The sequence below is a fragment of the Triticum dicoccoides genome, chromosome 4A (assembly GCF_002162155.2).
Source record: "Triticum dicoccoides isolate Atlit2015 ecotype Zavitan chromosome 4A, WEW_v2.0, whole genome shotgun sequence".
NCBI lineage: Eukaryota > Viridiplantae > Streptophyta > Magnoliopsida > Poales > Poaceae > Triticum > Triticum dicoccoides.
This window is the reverse complement of record NC_041386.1, coordinates 706,578,260-706,588,477: the sequence shown is the minus strand read 5'-3', so window position 1 is coordinate 706,588,477 and position 10,218 is coordinate 706,578,260. Positions and strand designations below refer to the sequence as shown.

The 10,218-nt window shown below is 42.9% G+C and overlaps 2 pseudogenes; both read right to left on the bottom strand.

The window, feature by feature from the left end:
• The window catches only part of LOC119284166, a 5,610-nt pseudogene extending 4,847 nt beyond the window's left edge, over positions 1-763 (bottom strand).
• Positions 764-2,827: 2,064 nt separating this feature from the next.
• On the bottom strand, positions 2,828-4,965 carry LOC119284165 (annotated as a pseudogene).
• Between the last annotated feature and the right edge of the window lie 5,253 nt (positions 4,966-10,218).

Genomic DNA, 10,218 nt, shown 5'->3' with positions numbered 1-10,218 from the left:
GCGGGGCGGCGACGGCGTCGGGGCGGCGACGGTGTCGGGGCGGGGCGGGGCGGCGACGGCGAGGTGACGGCAGGGGACGGCGTCAGGGCGTCGAGAGAGATCGAAGTCGGGGCGGGGCGGCAGTGCTACTTATATAGTAGAGGCTTTGGTCCCGGTTCGTGCCGCAAACCGGGACCAATGCCCCCCTTTTGTCCCGGTTTGAGCCACCAACCGGGACCAAAGGCCTCCTTGCGGCAGCCCAAAGGGCGGGAAACGAAGACCTTTGGTCCCGATTGGTGGCTCCAACCGGGACAAAAGGGGCGCATTGGTACCGGTTGATGGCACCAACCGGTACCAAAGAGGGGCATTGGTACCGGTAGCGCCACCAACCGGTACCAATGGACCCATCTAATTTTTTATTTTCTGCAGCTGTTTTTTAGTTGATTCTTTCTGCAGCTGTTTCTTTAGTCCCACCTCGCCAAGCGAGAGGCACTCGCAGCTGTTTATAAGCCCTGAGTTCAGAGACGATGAAGAAGAGGCTCAATGCTCACATGCACGTTGGTTAGCTTCAAGCCTTGAGGAATAGGGTAGACTGCACAGAGCTATGTGCAGTGCAGTTGACACTATTCCGAAAGGATTGAAGCAAATTAACGAGCATTGCGGCTCTTTTTTATTTTTAATGACTTATTTTTAATAGTTGTGATTAACTTAACTAAAAATGAGCATAGATGCTTATTTTTAATGACTTATTACAACTCAGAAATAAAAAGAAAAAAAATAAATATAGCAGAAAAAAAAACTATATAAAAAACTACTCAGAAATGAGCATAGATGCGCTTATAGAGAAAATTCAACCTAAATTTATAATAAATTTCTACTAACTTCAGAGAAATTCAATATGAATTTAGGTTAAATTTCCTGTATAAGGGCATCTATTTTCATTTTGAGAGGAGCTCAACAAGGCAGAGAGGAAGGGGCTTATAAACTGGTCTGATTCCCCTTCGGTTGGCGAGGTGGGACTAAACTCCCGCAACGAGGACCAACACTTTAGACCCGGTTGGTGGCATGAACCGGGACTAAAGGGCAGCCTTTGGTCCCGGTTCATGCCACCAACCGGGACCAATGGTGGTGGGCCAGGAGCGAGGACCATTGGTCCCGGTTCGTCCCACCAACCGGGACCAAAAGATCTAGACAAACCGGGACCAATGGCCCACGTGGCCCGGCCGCCCCCCGGGACTCACGAACCGGGTCCAATGCCCCCATTGGTCCCGGTTCTGGGTTGAACCGGGACTAATGGGCTGGACCGGCCTGGACCATTGGCCCCTTTTCTACTAGTGATATAGTAAGTTGTACATAGATAAGTGGTGCAAAACTATCATCCTCTATAATACTACGCTCTCTTGTTTTAAAGAGCCCACATACAATTTAGATCTTCAATTAGGATTAGGTCACTCAATTTTGACCAGGTCAATAATTTCTCAAAGTTATCTCATTCTATTATTTTATACTATACACTATACTTCCAAATTCTGAAGGCCTCGCAATTAAGCGAGGTCTTCAATTTAGAATTGGATCAGCCTAATTTTGATCGGGTCAACAATTTCTCAGGAGCTCTCTCATTCAATTCTTTTAATTCTCTATATTTACATTTTGAAGCTCTTTCATTCAATTGAGGCATTCAATTTTGGATTTGATTTATAATTTTGAACGGGCCAACGATTTTTCAAATCAATCAGCAGCAACCAATCTATAAAAATATATCAATCCCGCACACCCTTCCAACACCTAGAGAAAAGAAGTATCACCATGTTATACTATAGCACCAATAGAGTACATGCAGCCCGACGTAAAAATGTCCCCATATAAATACACATTCGTTAGTGGATAACATAGAACTACACCGTACCAGAATAGGCCCATAAAATCATCGCACTGTAAATAAAACTAAAACACACTCCAACATCTCCCTACTCGTCAAACTAAATTTTCCATCAGTTCCAAAATATAAGGAGTGTTATTTTTTGAAAAGTCAATTTTCTTTAATTTTTACAAGTTCAGAGCAAAAAGTATTGACATCCCCAATATTAAACAAAAAAAGTATGAAAATTCATTTCATGACGAATCTAATCGCACTGATTTGATATTATGAATTATATATATTTTGTGTACAAATTTGATCAAACTTAAAAGGTTTGACTTTCCAAAAAAGTAATACACATTATATTTTGCCATTTAGTGAGTAGTTTTTAAAGAAACCCAACAACACCAACGGTGCAAGAAAGCGCGCCCAACCTTTCAAATCAAATAATATTTAGCAGTGCGGGCCGTGTCTCTTTATCATATACTATGCTAATAGTATCGTGTCAAATGTTTGACTTCCTCCCAATTATATGTTGATCTTTTTGGTTGTTAGATTACAACTTTACAATACAATGTTTGACACGAGTATTGCCAACTCAGATCATCTTCGTTGGAATTAATTTATGGACCACGTCTCGAAGTATTTCTAGTTTCGACTACTTTATTTGCCTATATAAGATAACACACATTACATATGTCTTCCTTTGCATCATAAATCCGACATGCTTCCCACGCTACAAAATTTCATCTCCTCATGGTTTCGCGCCACCATAAAATATCTCAAAGGATGACAATTCACAGGGGTTCGGCAACACTCGGCCCGGTTCTTCCTTATCTATCATATAAGCCCCAGTCACCAAGAAAATCAATTATAGCAAGTGGATGAATACAACTTTTACACTGCACTTGGGACTCAGAGGTTTATTGTAAATAATAAATTCTAAATCCATCATATATATGGATTCTTCAAGGATCTCGGGCGATAAGTTTACTGAGGATAGAGTGAATATGTTGCCCTTAGATACTCTATGATCCTAGCGCTTTCGAACATCTTGACCCCCATGTTAGGATCCTCGATATAAGGTGCCTGCAAAGGCATTATGATACATGTGATACGCTACTAGGCCATGCGACTGCAAAGGTTAAGCAACAATTTCATAAATCACAGGGTAGCAGACCTGGAAAAGGCCATGTGTCTTGAAAATTTCCTGTTGCATGGGGCTGCCACGTGCACAACTGCAGCAAAAAATATTAAAGTTAATTCCAGTGTCTTTTTAACACTACAAAGATGTATTGAGTCAACAAGACACTCCACTTATGGCATATATAACTAGAAGACGTGAACATGTACTAGGGTCAGCTGTAGAAGTATTCCGCACTGTCATCATGTTATGATGGCAGAGCATTTAGCTACCTATTTACAGATTTGTCATGAAGTTTCCTGTATCGAATACCTGTGTAGCAAGTGTGGCAACTCCAATTCAACAAGGGTCTCTCGTGCTATTTTTCAGAAAGGATATCCCTAGTGACAAAACATGTACTGCTCAAGTTCTGGGACTAGTACCACACGAAAACAAAAAACAAAGAATTATACCTCGTATGCCCAGATCTCTATTGTCTGTGGTGGAAGCTTTGAAATAGTGTAGGATGATCCCTGGAAACAATATGCGTCAGCTGGTTTTGAGCAAAAACCTTTCAGAGCTCACATACTGTATACATGCTTATCTGGTTTATTGACAATCTACCTTCCATACACGCAAAATCATAGCAATCCTGGCTGTTATTGTCAACAAAATAAGCAGCAACGTTTCAGCAACTGCACATCTTATTCTTAACTAACAATGAACCAGTTCCATTACTGGGACAGTTTCATCGCCTGAAAAACAAGCACAGTTGAAGGAGCTAACAGGAAGGAGCCTGTCAGGAACAGGGGAACGAAGATTTGGTAAAATAAATGATGGAGTACAAACCATAGGTGTCTGCAAGGTATTTTATGATTTCATCTGATTCATAGATGGCAACTCCTGTGTTTGGATCCACCTGGAGCTTATGATTATCTTAAATGAAGATAGGTTTAGAACTAATTTTGCTTTCTTTGCATAGCATTTTCTTTTGGGCAATGTAGAAGAGAACATCAGATGTCTACTTACTAATGAATGACCAAACAAATTGCAGCGAAAGACTGCAACAACATGACAAAGCATCCGATGTCTGCTTACTAATGAATGACAAAATACACTGCCCAGAAGACTGCAACAATATGAAGAAAAAACATTTTGCCAGGAAACCAGAAGTTCAGAAATATTAATATGCTCTCTGTTCCAAAATATAAGTTCTCTACACATGAAGAATATTCACTTAGAACAAACCTAGAACTTATTACATTTTGGAAGAGATGGAGTATTAGTTAATGGTGATTCTGCTGGGATCATGCTTGTTTGTCAAATATGATTCAGATATTAAATTAGAAAGAAACATAAAATTTGATACATCAGCGACAGATATCACCTAAGAAACCACAGAATTGGTGAGGAAATTCTTGCATACCATATAAGGGAACTGTTTCTTCCCTCCCGTTTCTAAAACCATTGGACGAAATGTTGGCCTCTCTCACCTGAAAATTTACATGGCAATCGTAAACACCAAGATTGCCCACATGAAAACTGTCAACTAAAAAATGCAGATGTAGCAAACATAAAAGATATTTACCTTTCAACAAAACAGACAGCTGAAAGTTTAGGCCAGAATACATCAACAATTGAAGCAAAAGAATAAATCAGAAGAAGAGAAAATTATCAGCCCTTGTCGTGCAAGCCCAGCTGGAAGAGGATCCCAGGGGAAGAACCCTACGACAAAGATGCTGGTGCCGAGGCCGGTGCTGAGTCGGAAAGGCAGGGCGAGGGACACGCCGGAGACACTGCCGAGCTGGCCATCCTTGACCGCGAAGCGCCTGGGAACTGGGGGCACCGACCCGTCAGGCGGTGAGAACTCCGGCGGCTCGTCGGAGGCGGAGTCACGCTGCGTGGCGACCCTCAGGTTAACTGACGCCGTCCTCCAGGTGCTGGTCGTGGGTGCGATCCGCGAGGGGAGCAGAGGTGGGAAGCGGAGGCCGCGGCGGCTATGCATCCGCCCGTGGTGCGTGGTGCGGGAGTTGGGAGCTACCGCTGGAGCGAGCGAGTGGACATGGGCGGAGAGGGAAGGTATCTCCACGAACTCGGTTTTTCTTTATCGCTCTTTATATGTATGGGTGCCTCAAAAGATTGTTGTTATTAAGTTCAGAAAGATGGTCGTAATCAGTTCCGCGTCAATTTCAAAACTGATCGAAGTAGCAGATCTTTCCCAAAATTTTCTGCACGAGCGGCAATGTTTTGAGTCCATAATTTCGAAACTGATCGAAAGACCACCTCGACTCCAAGTGCTGCTAAGGAGAGAGGCCTTGCATGGACGGGATAAGAGGGAAGAGTCGATGGAGGTTGCCGGATCACGTGGCAGAGGGGGTGAACAGGTTTGTTGGGTTGACACCGCACAGCACATCCAAACCCTGGAGGAAGTGCAGAGGGATGGGCTGCAGGGTGGCGTCGTCGATGCCATCCGCGTGGGCACCAGCACGACATCAGGTGCGCTATTGGAGATGTTCAACGGGATAATCATGGCGGCCCATGCCTTGGAGAACATGTTGACGAAGCTTGCAGCAATTTTCAATGCGAGGCGAGTGCAGCCCTGAACCTTGAAGGTGGAGTCAAAACATAATACATGAGCTGGTCAGTTTTCTCTAATATCTCAACTTCGCCCTGTCACACGACAAAATATTTGGTGTAGACATGATACCTAGCTCAATCAAACTGTTGTGTGCTAGACAGAAATCACATCTAGATTCCTGGCCATATAAGCTCATGGTAGCATCGCAGAAATAGAAACAGAGGGCTTCGTAGCTCAAATATGAATAAATATAGTGAAATATGCAAGCTACATATATTGAGCCCAACACCACAAAAGAACTTGACAATCATGTAGCAAGTATGACACCAAGTAACATGTACAACTAATGACCTGCTATTATTTATGGGACCTTTTTTTTCTTCCAAATCTATCTGTCCATCCGTGTAGCATGTGCCATGATTTTTTTTCATGTGGTCGACACACTATCTGGATGATGTTTTTTAAAAGAAATCACTATTGAAAGCATTATACTCCAGCATAATATCATCCATGTACTGTCGAACTCATTTTTTATATTGTTTCCCATTTGACTAGTATGAAAAACCGTATATGGACTATGCTATACGTCATACGTACCTAGTTGTGTATCGGCAGGTGGATCAGTTCCTTTTCGAACGTGCGAGTGTCCAGGCATCTGAGCATGGCCAGGTACGCGGGTATTCGGACAGGTATAGACACATGGCCTGCCGGTACATACGTATTCAGGTACGTGCGCGCCCATCCGACCGATGCAAGTATTTGGATAGATGCATACCACGGTACACACATGGCCACCATCATGCATGTCACCATCGTATACTTTTTTTTTCCGATAAAGGACTTTTCATTGAATAGATATATCAAGGTGATACAATCATATTGAAAGAAAGCCCGGTCTCTGCATAGCTAGATGGACACGGTCAAATAGTCCAGAGCACCCTAAAAATAAAATAATTCGATACAATGCCAAGCAATAACTCATGTCCAGCCTAAGGAGCGGTAGATCCTATCCGTAAATCGCACCTGTTGGGGAACACAGTAATTTCAAAAAAATTACTACGATCACACAAGATCTATCTAGGTGGTGCATAGCAACGAGAGGGGAGAGTGTTGTCTACGTACCGTCGTAGACCGAAAGTGGAAGTGTTATAACAACACAGTTGATGTAGTCGTACGTCTTCACGATCCGACCGATCCTAGCAATGAAGGTACGTCACCTCCTCGATCTGCACACGTTCAGCTTGATGACGTCCCACGAACTCTAGATCCAGCTGAGGTCGAGGGAGAGTTTCGTCAGCACGACAGCGTGATGACGGTGATGATGAAGTTATCGACGCACGGCTTCGCCTAAGCACTACAACGATATGACCGAGGTGGAAATCTGTGGAGGGGGACACCGCACACGGCTAAACAATCAACTTGTGTATCTATGAGGGCCCCCCCTCCCCCGTATATAAAGGAGTGGAGGAGGGGAGGGCCGGCCCTCTCTATGGGGCGCCCAAGGGGGGGAGTCCTACTCCTAGTTGGAGCAGGTTTCCCCCCTTCCCTAGTTGGAGTAGGAGAAGAAGGAAGAGGGAGAGGGAGAGAAGGAAAGGGCACCGGCCCCCCTCCCAATTCTGATTGGGCTTGGGGGGGGGCACCTTGGCCGCCTATAATACTCTCTTCCACCATGGCCCATTAAGGCCCATTACCTCCCTGGGGGGTTCCGGTAACCTCGCGGTAACCTCGCCTTCCAATATATCAATCTTTATGTGTCGACCATTTCGAGACTCCTCGTCATGTCCATGATCACATACGGGACTCCAAACAACCTTCGGTACATCAAAACACATAAACTCATAATGCCAATCGTCATCGAACGTTAAGCGTGCGGACCCTACGGGTTCGAGAACTACGTAGACAGGACCGAGACTCACTTCCGGTCAATAACCAATAGCGGAACCTGGATGCTCATATTGGTTCCTACATATTCTATGAAGATCTTTATCGGTCAAACCGCATAACAACATACATTGTTCCCTTTGTCATCGGTATGTTACTTGCCCGAGATTCGATCGTCTGTATCTCAATACCTAGTTCATTCTCGTTACCGGCAAGTCTCTTTACTCGTTCCGTAGTGCATCATCCCGTGAATAACTCATTAGTCACATTGCTTGCAAGGCTTATAGTGATGTGCATTACCGAGAGGGCCCATAGATACCTCTCTGAAACACAGAGTGACAAATTCTAATCTCGATCTATACCAACCAAACAAACACCATCACAGACACCTGTAGAGCATCTTTATAATCACCCAGTTACGTTGTGACGTTTGATAGCACACTAAGTGTTCCTTCAGTATTCGGGAGTTGAATAATCTCATAGTCATAGGAACATGTATATATAAATTATGAAGAAAGCAATAGCAATAAACTAAATGATCATAGTGCTAAGCTAACAGATGGGTCATGTCAATCACATTATTCTCTAATGATGTGATCCCGTTCATCAAATGACAACTCATGTCAATGGCTAGGAAATTTTAACAATCTTTGATCAACGAGCTAGTCAAGTAGAGGCATACTAGTGACACTCTGTTTGTCTATTTATTCACACATGTACTAAGTTTCCGGTTAATACAATTCTAGCATGAATAATAAACATTTATCATGATATAATGAAATATAAATAACATCTTTATTATTGCCTCTAGGGCATATTTCTTTCAGTCTCCCACTTGCACTAGAGTCAATAATCTAGATTACATTGTAATGATTCTAACACCCATGGAGTCTTGGTGTTGATCATGTTTCGCTCGTGAGAGAGGCTGAGTCAATGGGTCTGCAACATTAAGATCCATATGTATCTTGCAAATCTCTATCTCCCCTTCCTACACTTGATGACGGATGGAATTGAAGCATCTCTTGATGTGCTTGGTTCTCTTGTGAAATATGGATTCCTTCACCAAGGCAATTGCTCCAGTATTATCACAAAAGATTTTCATTAGACACGATGCACTAGGTATGACACCTAGATCGGATATGAACTCCTTCATCCAGACTCCTTCATTTGCTGCTTCTGAAGCAGCTATGTATTCCGCTTCACAAGTAGATCCCGCCATGACGCTGTGCTTAGAACTACACAAACTGACAGATCCACCGTTCAATATAAACACGTATCCGGTTGCGACGTAGATTCATCCGGATCAGTGTCAAAGCTTGCATCGACGTTACCATTTACGACGAGCTCTTTGTCACCTCCGTAAACGAGAAACATATCCTTAGTCCTTTTCAGATATTTCAGGATGTTCTTGACCGCTGTCCAGTGATCCACTCCTGGATTACTTTGGTACCTACCTACTATACTTATACCAAGGCACACATCAGGTCTGGTACACAACATTGCATACATGATAGAACCTACAGCTGAAGCATAGGGAATGACTTTCATTTTCTCTCTATCTTCTACAGTGGTCGGGCATTGAGTCTCACTCAACTTCACACCTTGTAACACAGGCAAGAACCCTTTCTTTGACTGATCTATTTTGAACTTCTTCAAAATCTTATCAAGGTATGTGCTTTGTGAAAGTCCAGTTAAGCGTCTTGATCTATCTCTATAGATCTAGATGCCCAATAGATAAGCAGCTTCACCGAGGTCTTTCATTGAAAAACTCTTATTCAAGTATCCTTTTATGCTATCCAGAAATTCTATATCATTTCCAATCAAACAATATGTCATTTACATATAATATTAGAAATGCTACAGAGCTCCCACTCACTTTCTTGTAAATACAGGCTTCTCCAAAAGTCTGTATAAAACCATATGCTTTGATCACACTATCAAAACGTTCATTCCAACTCCGAGAGGCTTGCACCAGTCCATAAATGGATCGCTGGAGCTTGCGCACTTTGTTAACATCCTTTGGATCAACAAAACCTTCTAGTTGCATCATATACAACTCTTATTCCAGAAATCCATTCAGGAATATAGTTTTGACATCGATTTGTCAAATTTCATAATCATAAAATGAGGCAATTGCTAACATGATTCGGACAGACTTAAGCATCGCTACGGGTGAGAAAGTCTAATCGTAGTCAACTCCTTGAACTTGTCGAAAACCTTTCGCAACAAGTCGAGCTTTGTAGACAGTAAAATTACCGGCAACGTCAGTCTTCTTCCTAAAGATCCATTTATTCTCGATGATTTGCCGATCATCGGGCAAGTCAACCAAAGTCCAAATTTTGTTCTCGTACATGGATCCCATCTCAGATTTCATGGCCTCAAGCCATTTCACGGAATCTGGGCTCATCATCGCTTCCTCATAGTTCGCAGGTTCGTTATGGTCTAGTAACATGATGTCCAGAACAGGATTACCGTACCACTCTGGTGCGGATCTTACTCTCGTTGACCTACGAGGTTCAGTAGTAACTTGATCTGAAGTTTCATGATCACTATCATTAGCTTCCTCACTAAATGATGTAGGAATCACTGGAACTGATTTTTGTGATGAACTACTTTCCAATTCGGGAGCAGGTACAATTACCTCATCAAGTTCTACTTTCCTCCCACTCACTTCTTTCAAGAGAAACTCCTTCTCTAGAAAGGATCAATTCTTAGCAACGAATATCTTGCCTTCGGATCTTTGATAGAAGGTGTACCCAACAGTTTCCTTTGAGTATCCTATGAAGACACACTTCTTCG